Genomic DNA, 11,259 nt, shown 5'->3' with positions numbered 1-11,259 from the left:
TGAAATGGTTTTGAAAGACAGTGAATTATGAAGCTCTGTTCCTCTATTGATAGTTTCATTAAATATGACTGAAGAAGATAGAGATGTGATTTTCCATTGCAGAACCTATTCTGGTTTGTTCCTCCTTAGTAATAGTAGTGATGTGAATCCTGCAGTTTTGCTTAACTTTGCTTAATTTGATGATTTTGAAATGATGCCTAGCAGGTCTGAAGAGACATGATTAACTTGTTTCTTCATCTTGGTTGTTTGCTTTTTTTTAAAGATAGCCTTCTTACTTCCAGCATCAGAAGGTGTTTTTAACTGAGAATTTAAACACTGTTGTTGGTTTGCTGTGCTAGTAAAACCCAGGAGAAATATCTGCAGGTCTTAGTAATAACTCACTATCTTTTAGTGTTTTGTCCTGTATCAGTATCTCCTTCTTTTGACACCCAGCTAGGTGATATCCCCAGCTTTTCTTTGATATTCTCTTTTCTATTTTGCAGTTTTAAAATTCATTTATTGCTTCTTTTATTTTCTTCAGGAATACAGACAATCTGAGTTGATTTCTTTCCCTCCAGGTTTTCTTCTGATGGTGAAAGTTTTTTTTGTTATTTTCTGTTCCCTGATTGCTTTTCAAAGCTTTTATATCTATTTCTCATCTAGTATTTTACTTAATTATGGAGTAATTTCTTCTCTAGTTTTTAGAGGGATGGATTTCTATTTACATGAAAGTACAAGAAAAATTTAGATTTGGGACTACCTGAAACCAGCTTGTCCAGATGTCATCCTTAGTGTTGTCTCATTTGAGAAATAGCATTGGCACTGCTTTTATTTTAATTTTTTTTAACAGTACTTCTATATGCCTTAGTGTTCTCAACCCTGAAATCAAATGAAAAATTCCATTTTCTCACTATTCATGCTACATGTTATTTTTGCTGTAATCTTCCACCTCTTTCACTGTTAGCAAGCTGCTGGATCTTCACAGGGGTGAAATTAAGTTTTTAAGCAGATGCTCCAAACTGCTCATGTAGAAAGAAGATGTCTTGGAATCCTGTAAGTATGTTTAAACTTCTTATGTAAAATTTTTGCAGCAGTTACTTTAATTGCATGCTTTTCAGTGACAGGGTGGAATTTTATAGACTGGTAAAGAGCTTTAATGATTCCAAAAACATCAGAATGCAAAGACATAAGCAATTACTGCATATTTTGCAAAATGTAGTCAATTTGACAGATAAATTTATAATAAACGTAAGGACCATGGCCATTTTCAGGGCAGAGGGACTTCCCAGAGAGAAAGGGACTTGGGTGTGCTCATTGTCTTGCTGAGAGGGACAGCAATCCTGCTTCTTGGAGCTAGTGCCACCAGCTGCAGCAGTGGAGCTGCTTCTGCACTTACTCTGTAATAAATGCATATGCTCTGAGCTCATGCCTTTGCCATCATGCTAGGATGCTGCCTGCTGTGTTAATCCACCAGTAAAGAGACCTCAGGTCATGCAATAATATGTGCCTTTACCGTCTGCCAGTACCCCCAGGACTGGCTATTAATTTTCAAGTTGTTGAATTTTCATTTAATGTACTGCAGCTCTCTGAAGCATGGTGAGTTTCTTTAACCATTAAAGCTGTAAGCTGTATATATAAAATAACAAGCAGATGATGATGTGTAAAGAAGACATAACACTGCCTTTCACAGGAAGAACCACTGGATGGGGGATAATTTACATTTCTGTACAAAGGACAAATTATTTACATTTCTGTACATTGACTCAAAGGATGATGATAATGATGGCTGTAAAACGGTTTGCTACTTCCACCGAGAACTCGGTGCGCAGGTTACTCCGTAAGTGCCCTGTAGAGAGCTGGGAACAAGGGCATCGCCGGGGACGGTGATTTGGGTTGGTGACAGCCTGAAGCCGAGAGGAGGAATACGCGTTATCCAGGCGCTGGTCCCGCCGGGACGTGCCCACTCGCCCCTACCGCCGGACAAAGCCTGCGGGCGCGGAACCTGCGCTCTCTGCCGCGGCGCTTTTCTGCCGGGGGTTCGGGGGCGTGTGTGCGGGTTCAGGGCCGTGTGTGCGGGCTTGCTGGGGGCACGTCTGGCTGCCTTCCCGCCTACGTCTCCGGGAGGAGGAAGCAGCCGAGAGGAGACACGAAGGAATAAAGAAGAAAACCCCCATACCCTTGCGGTTTGCATGCCCCGGCGCATTTCGCAGCGCAGCGCCTCCCGCCCGTCCCCGCGGGGCGCTCCGCGGCCGCGCAGAGCCGCCCGCAGCCGCCGAGCCTGCGCGCACCTCCCGCGCTGCCCCTGCGCGCCCGGCACGCCTCCAGCGCGGCTCTCGGGACTGCGGCTGCAGGGCTGTGCTCCCTCTCTTGGGGACCAACGAGGGGATGGCGGATGCCCCCTTCCCGCTAGGGCCGCCCCCCGCAAATCTCCATCGTGCCAGACGTGGAGGCGCGCAGTCCCCGCGGGTGTCCCTGCACGTCCCCCGGGGTCTCAGCTCCCGGTTGCGGGTCTCCGCTAGGCAGGGAGGACCGGACCGGCTGCCCCTCGGAGAGTCGCCCTCAGAATACCTTCAAAAATAGAAATATTTAAATGTATATGTGTAGCTTTAATCATGTATTTAACATTTTATACATTTTGCCTGTTTATATTTACATGTATATGTACATACGTAAGGTCTATTTCATTTCCCTCTTTGGAGAAAAATACCAAATCAATGCCACCCTTTCTCGCATGCATGTTTCCCTTCTAGTAAAGGAGGCTCCACCTCTGCTAGGGATTGATTCGTCCAGCAGTTTTTAGGATAATTTATGAAGCAACCTGATGAGCCTATTGGGCGAGTTGCTCGGTCCTTGCAGAGTGGGTTTCTACCTGTTTGGGTGTTTTATTTTATTTTTTTTCCCCCTTCCCCTCCCCTCCTTCTCCCTGCCGTGTGTCGGGGGGTGGTGGGATCGGTAGGGTCGCAATTTCCCAGGCTCTCCGGAGAAAACTCGGGCAAGGGAGAGCTCCTTCTCGCTCATGGATGCGTGGGGGGGCCCCGCGCCCCGCTGGATCCGCCGCCGCGGGGCCCGGCTGCTGCTGCTGCTGCTGACCGTGCGCCTGGGCAGCGGGTGAGTACGGCGGGAGCCGCGCCTGCCCCCGCCCGCCGGGACCGCTACCTGCGCATCGCGCCTCACCTGAGCCGGGGGCTCCGGGCGGGGGCAGGGGCGGGAGGGGCGGCGTGTTGTGCCGCCAAACTTCAACCAAAACCGTGTCGGTGCTGCCGCTGTGGCTCCCGCGGGCGGCTGCGGCGGGAGGCGGCTCCGGCAAAGTAAAACTTCAGCCGCATCCCACTTGTTCGCTGGGCGGGTTGGTGAGTGCAGGCTCGGCTCGGCGCTGGAAGAGTCCCCCCATGCCGAGGGCGGCCCGGAGCCCCGAGCTCTCCGCGCGGTGCCGCCCGTTCCCGCCGGCGGCTGCGGGGAGAGGGCCCGGGAGCGCGGCCAGCGCTGCCGCTCCTGCGGCTGCTGGTGCGGGGCGGCCGCGGAACCCCTGCGGGGCGCCCGGCCCGGCAGTGGGACCCGTGCGGGGCACCCGGCCCGGCAATGCGACCCGTGCGGAGCACCCACAGCAGCAATGGGACCCGTGCGGGGCACCCACAGCAGCAGTGGGACCCGTGCGGGGCACCCACAGCAGCAATGGGACCCGTGCGGGGCACCCACAGCAGCAATGGGACCCGTGCGGAGCACCCACAGCGACAATGGGACCCGCGCGGGGCACCCACAGCAGCAATGGGACCCGTGCGGGGCACCCACAGCAGCAGTGGGACCCGTGCGGGGCACCCACAGCAGCAATGGGACCCGTGCGGGGCACCCGGCCCGGCAATGGGACCCGTGCGGGGCACCCACAGCAGCAATGGGACCCGTGCGGGGCACCCGGCCCGGCAATGGGACCCGTGCGGGGCACCCACAGCAGCAATGGGACCCGTGCGGGGCACCCGGCCCGGCAATGGGACCCGTGCGGGGCACCCGGCCCGGCAATGGGACCCGTGCGGGGCACCCAGCGCGGCATCGGCTCCTGCCGCTGGGAGAATGATCGGGGTCACATGTGGAATGGAGCAGGGCAGCTGCTCAAGTCCCCGAAGTTGGAAGGTGCGTTTTGAGGGAGATTTAGAAAATTGAGCTGGAGACCTCTGAAGAAACAACAGTTTGGTACAGCTGTGTACATGTGTTATTAGTACCCATAACAACGAAGAGGAATGTGATAATTCAACTCCATTGATGATGCAGTACTAATGTGAACAATTCCACAGGTTACACTCATAAAAATCACAAAACAGCACTTCAGGTATAAATAAAGGGTATTTGACTGTTGCTCAGTGTGTGTTTCTTTTAAATGAAAGGCGAAGTTATCATTCTAGAGGATATAAAAATATGTAGTGTAAAGGCTAGCAAAAAAGAGGAAAAAAGGGAAAAAAATCTATTAAACATTTTTAAAGTCCATCTAGACCCCTTCACCACACTGAATGATGTGTGAGGTATGTTGATCTCATCGCATCTCATCTTCAGAAGGCTGCTGTGTTATCCTAGTAGAAAAACCCCTGATTATACTTTTCTTAACCTGTGTCTTTTAAAACCTTGATAAATTATGGAAATGTTTTTCAAAGGCATTGATGAAAATGATACCAGTGCAGCTGTGCGTCTTCAGAATGTTTCTTAATGATCGTAGTGTACCTCAGGTGTGAAAGAAATTATCAAGTGGTTTGAGAGAAAAGAATATGCATGCTAATTTAGCAGTTCAAAGACTTTGTAACAAAGGAGGAGAACTAGCCAAAAAAAAAAAATTATTTTGCTTTGCTTGTCTGACTGTGGTTGGGATTATAAAATTGAGTGTAGATTACCATGGATGCATCTCATTAGCATTATAATCTATATATAAGTTGATAAGAAGTGAGAAAAAGAGGTAACTTACATGCATTGTTTTTTTCTGTGTTCCAGGACATCTCAGATAGAGGGAACCTTTGGTATGAATATCTGTGTATCTGAATCAACTGTTTTCAGCCTTGACTTTTTTTTTCAGAGGCTACATGGAAAAATGGTGTTTGAAAGATTTCCCCCCCCCTTCCTTTTTTTCCCTTTTAAGTGACCTCAAATGGACATGTGTTGCAGATCATGGTTCTCTGGTATGTAGTGCATTGCAATTCATGGACCTTTGGCACTCTTTAAAGTCTGCTACAAAGTAGGATGGAAATACTATTTTTCTGCTTCTTTGGATGCCTCTCTATAGTTTCAGCCCAAGATTTTCCTTGAAGCTCAAACTAAAACACAGGAGTAATGCTTTTTCTCAATAGTAAACCAGGCTGCACAAACTTTGCCAGTTTTTCTAAAGCTATCTTGCAGGAGCCAGTCTGCCTTTCCAACAGATATTTTTAAAAGGATGCAAATTGCATCATTTTTAGTACACATGTATACACAAAGTTCTTTGTGCTGAGTATGAATAAAGTTGCTTCAGCTGCAACAAATGGAGCTAAAGCCTAAGCAAAGGCACTGGAAGTTGAGCCCAACCAAGAGTTTATTCTATTAAGATACTGCCCCAAAAGCTGTTCCATGACATTACACCAAACTTCCCACACCACAGAGTGGGAACTCTTTCCCATGAAGCAGTTGTTTACCTCCAGTTCCTCACCTTCAGCACTAACAGATCAGAATGACCAATGCACTTGATTTAATTCCAGGGGTCCATATTTTGAAGGACTACTTTTGTCAATCGGAGATCTCTTCTGTAGCAGAAATTGGGCTGTGAGCCTTTCTACAAAATATGTGCAGGGAAAGAATACTTACCCAGCAGTTACTGCAGTCCTCAATGTCTGACAAACCCATTTTTCTTGTTGAATTCAAATAAACAGATAATTGATAGGCAGAGCATAAGAACTGACAATATAATTAATGTTATTTTCTCAGTTCCACCCATACAAGTACACCATAACTGTAACTTTTCTTCCAATTTATACTTCTTTAAATGGTATGTGCTGGTCAGCATGCCTAAAGGTATATTTTAAGCTTAACTTAATTTTGGCCATATCTTCCCTTTCAATTTGTAATCCGATGTTTTAAAAGCAATTATAAATGCTCTATTGAAATGCAACTGTCAGCAAGTACAAATGTCAAGTGATATTTTCTTTTCAAAGTATCTGTTAGGAAAATATATAATACAGCCTACGTTTTTCTCTCATATAAATTCCTGGATCAGAGCTAAGCCTGTCATAACAATGTTGGTTTCTTAGTGCTTGATAATAGTGATTTACTGTTTCATTTGAACATCTGTGATGTTTATTCATTATTATCCTCACTCTTATGTGCTTTGTTCATGATGTGACAACAAAGAACTTGTTATTCACCAGTCCCAGTGATTTAAAATACAGTTTATTTTATTGAAAGTTTGTTAATATTTTCTTTTGTTGGTATAAAGTTTAAAGAGACCTAAATATTGAGAAATACTTATAGTCTTTGCACATAATCTTCTTACAGCGGTTTCAAGGAAACCTTCAAACTATGTCAAACTGTTAAGTAAAGAAAAGGCTCTCATCAAATTGAAACAAATTTTCATTTACTTTTAACTTTCTGTTTGTTAAATCTGCCTGATGTTAAAAAAGGCACCTTTGCTGCAAATTCAAGCCTTTTTGAGCTGGACAGAAAAATTTACAGGTGAGCACTTGTTGAGCTTGTTCTTTTTCTGAATACAGAAGTCTATCTACAGAGCAGATTACAAGGTGATCATGAGAATAGTGAGGTGTTTTTTTTCTTTGAAGCTCTAGACAGATTGTATTAATCTGGTTAAAACAGAACACCTAATACGTAGAACCACTTAAATGGACTAGGTATATGCACTGTTTGAAAGTGAGTTGCTTTGGTTTGGGCTGTCATACATATATTATAAACTAAAAGAGTCATATGTGTTGAATTCACAGAAAACCAAAAGTGATTGTCTCAAACCCCTTTTTTGTAGTACCATTCATGGTAGAAGAGAGTAGCACTTTTTGAATTACCTGCATAACTTTCTTGCACTGCACCCTGAATTGGTCATGTGCGTGAGTAAAATAACAATATCATAACTTAGCTGGTAAAGAGCAGCAGAGACAAGTACAAATTACAAATGACTGTAACACACTGACAGGAACCTTTAAAGGCTGGTGGATGAAAATGACACTAACTTTTATTTCTTAACAATTTCTCTGAATAGTAATAATTTGTACAGAGTAATTCAGATGCAACTGAATTAATCTGAAGATGACACAGAAGTCCAGATTTTGAATTTTTACACAGGCAAATATTACTTAAGACTGAAAATAATGTGGTGAGTTCAGTGGCCTAAAGGCCTATGTAAAAAATTGATTTATATATATATATATATATTTATTTATTTATTTATTTATTTATAAAACTAAAATGGTAAATCATGGAGCAACACTGAACTAATAGAGGTAACTAGAGAGATTAGGAAGGTCATCGGAGTTCATCAGAACAGAACTTATTTTAAAGAAGAGAGCAATTTCAGTTATATGGATATGATGGTAATAAATAGTTTCTAAAATATGCTTTAATTGGGGATTTTCCAGTCAGTAGGATCTGTTGAGATAATCTGGTCCTATATAAGAATGTATAAGAGGCTAAACAAAACTGGAGAATTTACCCTGGTGCCTCTATTAGGTCTGCTCCTTCAGTTTAATTAAGTCCCTGCTTACAGACTTGGTGAGGAGGAATCTGATGAAATATTACACAGTATTTCTAGTCTGAGGTTTCTCTGGCTTCCAGCCAGTGGATCTCCTGTTCCCAGTGTAACCTGCTACACCTGGCTTAGCCACTGGGTTACCATGTCCATCTCTTTGTGGGGAAATCCACATCTTCTTTTATACTTCTGGTTCTGCAGGGTAGCCTCAAGGCATAGACCAATGGCTGCAGCTGCTCTTCAGGAGCAGAGTGTGGTCTGCATCCATCTGCTCTTTGACAAGATAACCAGTCATCAAAGCTCCTCCTTGTTCTGATTGCCTCTGCCAAGTTTTGCCCTGACAAGAACTCAGAGCATCTCAAGTGAATCTCAAAAATTCCTAAAGGAATCAGTATTTTGGTCAGAAAACATCCTGGTGTCTTTCTCTTTCCAGACTAGTCTTCCATAATATGTTGTAGAAACCTCCTCACCTCAGAAGCTCCAGTGTGGTTAGATTCCAAGGAGTTGTTGCAGGATGAATGATCTAGTTCAAAATGAAACTTGTGTACAAATGTGTCTCAATTGGAGACACTCTGCAGTGTGGAAATATCCACTGAATTGGGTTTAGCCATGCTGCAGTCATATGAATTAATCTTTGAAGCACATCCCTGGTAGGTGTAGTTTAAGAGATGACTTGATAGCCACTTACATTCTTCTCTCACATGAGTAAACTGAGATACCTGCATTTCTTCAGAAAATATTTAATTATTTGCTTGACCACTTTTAAGCGCTTTCCATTTTTTTGTCTGAAGAAGAGATACACACAGAATATTGCTTCACTGCTGCTTCATACTGCTCAGATCCTGTCTCACAGGATTAGCTCCAATATTGTTCAGGTTTAACTCATGTTCTTTTGCCTTGGTTGTCAAATCCTTTTCAGTGTCACTGCATTCGTGTCTGGTGAGGTGCGAATGGCTAATTCTGTGTTTCTAAATTTATATGCCGCAATTTTTCTTTGTTTTAAGGAAGACAGACTTAGTGGATAGGAAAAATCTGAGGTGGAACAAAGGGGATACATCCTCTTTGGATTAAATTATTTGATGTCTCAAATAGATTGTTCGTCCTTTCCTTTAGTATGGTTATCTTCTTGTTTAAGGCAGTGTACCAGGAGGGATTAAGTGTTATTATTAGTAGTATAATGCAGTATTATTGTCCAATTTTTCTTTCTAAATAAAGTTTGACTGGATAGAATTTATACTAGTAAAAAAATATAGCATTCAGTGTCCATTTAGATGGTAAACTGTCAATGTAAGTCATGAATTTTTTTTTTTATTTCATTGTCCAATGTTAAATTTGCATGACAGAATAAATTATGTGCATATTTTTTTTAATAAAGTGTCCTCATTGTTTTCTCTGGAGGAGAACAGTTCTTAATATCATCACCATACAGCCATTGGATATGGATTGGGTTGTGTTAGACCTGCTGCAGGTGACCTATGGACCTGTACCTTAGGTTCTTTGCCAGTGAGGGCCATACAGCTGATAGCCTGTGGGTTGTGTCCAGCAGGGGACAACTCTGACTACCATGAATTTTAGTTACCATCTAACAAGAGGTGTAATTCTTCTGTTTGAAAGAGATGTGTAATGTAATACACAACATCAGAGAAGACAATTTTGTGCATAGAGACAGCAAGCTTTTGATTATATGGTTTAGGTATTTCCATTAGTCCTTGCAGAGTATATTCATCTCTCTATACAATTATTCATTAACTTAACTGACCTTTGGATTAGTCCATAATTTCCTAATTTTACACTAAAATTTCAGTAGAGCCTATAAATTATATTTCTAGTGGGTACATGTTGTCATTGCCTAGTTATTGTAGTTGCATGGCTTTTTCTGTAATTTCAAGCTGAATTTACTTATATGCTGCAATTACAGTGTGCAATTCAATGCAAGTCTCTGGTTCTGTTGCTGCTTCAGTCCATGCATATTTATTTGGCTCTTGTGGGAGGAGGATGGCACCTGCTCACATGTGTAACACAATTTGGAACTATTTCAGAGAAGTTTGGTTTTGTGAAGGGTTGTAGTAGGATTTCTTGTCACCCGAAGATTTTGCAGGAAATATATGATGAATTGTGTTAGATCAAATATTCAAATGAAAAAACCTTATAAAGGATTGCTCATTTGATATATTTTTTGAGATGCTGGTGATATTTTAAGGTAGAAAATTGACTTTGCAATTTGGTGAATTTTATAGTTAGTGTGGGATTTTATTTAATTAGGTTAACATCTTTTTTTTGAGGTTATAGTTCTCAGCATTCATTTATCAAAAGTTTGTTTTAAGTTTAGTTTAACTATGGAAAGTGTATCTTAGATCAAAGCACTTAGCCCATCAACAGTGTATTTGCTCATTTTGAATTTGATGGCAATTAACCTTTCATGAGTCAAGTGTAGATAATGTGTGAATGGTGTGCTGATGTGTGACACATGGATTTATGTGTTCCTGTCTTTGTGTCTTTGAGTGGTGATCAGTCTGAAACTTCCAGGAGATCTGGTACTGCCATGGTTAGTACGTGTTTCACATAACCACTGAAGTTATCAACACTGGGTCCTTCCTTAGCACTTTGGGGATATTTTGACCTTTATATAATACCTGTTGTCCCTCTTCAGTTATATCTACTTGTCCTGGGTTGACTATATGATGCTTTTATCCCCAGTCGTCTCATTCTGTTTATGTTGAATAATAAGTTTTGCACCTTTAAGAGTGTTCCAGAGAGTGAAGGGTGGGGAGAGAAGAAGCGCGCAGTTTGTTTTCAGACATTGTACTCCACTCCCCCACATTCCTCCTCCTGGACTCCTCCGTGGATAGACAGCGGGACAGAGCTCTTCTTTTGCTTTTTAGTTAGTGTTAGCTAGCTGAGGCAAAGAAGTTCCCTGGACTGTGTTTTTTTTTCTTTTCTTTGGACCTCTTGAAACCTGCTCTGGACTGAACACCCGGGAGAGCACTGGAGCTCACATCTCTGGCCCACCGGGCCAGGCCTGGCCTGCGACAATTCCAGCACCGGAGGGACTGATCAGAGACTGAGTGAGCTGCAACCCAGGGACAGGGTTTTCTCAGTTTGTCATCTCTTTTAGAGTGGCAAGGGGTCTCATTGTTTGATATTGTTTTGGTTCTATTGTTTAATAACCAGTTTTTTTCCACCTTTCTCCAAGGAGGTATTTTTTCCTTCCCGGACCAGTGGGGGGGAGGGGCCGATTGGATCTCTTTTTCCCACTGAAGCTCCTTTGAGGCATTCTTCCCCAAATTTGCTCTAAACCTGGACACTACTTAGGTTCTATAATTTGCTTTGGTTATCCTCGTACTTTCTTTTCAAGTCTTCATTTGTTTCCTGCTGCTTTGTCTAGATGAACAGTGCACTATGGGTGTTTACATTCTGGTTATTTGATTGCGTGCTTTGGCCAAAACCCACAAAGAAGGTAAAACTTACCGACTGAGAAAACAAGATTCCACCTCAAGTCCTGTGTTCAGTTCCGGGCCCCTTCATTATCAGAAAAAAGGTGAGGTGTTGGCGTGTGTCCTAAGTAAGGCAATGGAGCTGGT

This window comes from Ammospiza nelsoni, chromosome 4 (genome assembly GCF_027579445.1).
Source record: "Ammospiza nelsoni isolate bAmmNel1 chromosome 4, bAmmNel1.pri, whole genome shotgun sequence".
NCBI lineage: Eukaryota > Metazoa > Chordata > Aves > Passeriformes > Passerellidae > Ammospiza > Ammospiza nelsoni.
This window is presented reverse-complemented; position numbering follows the sequence as displayed.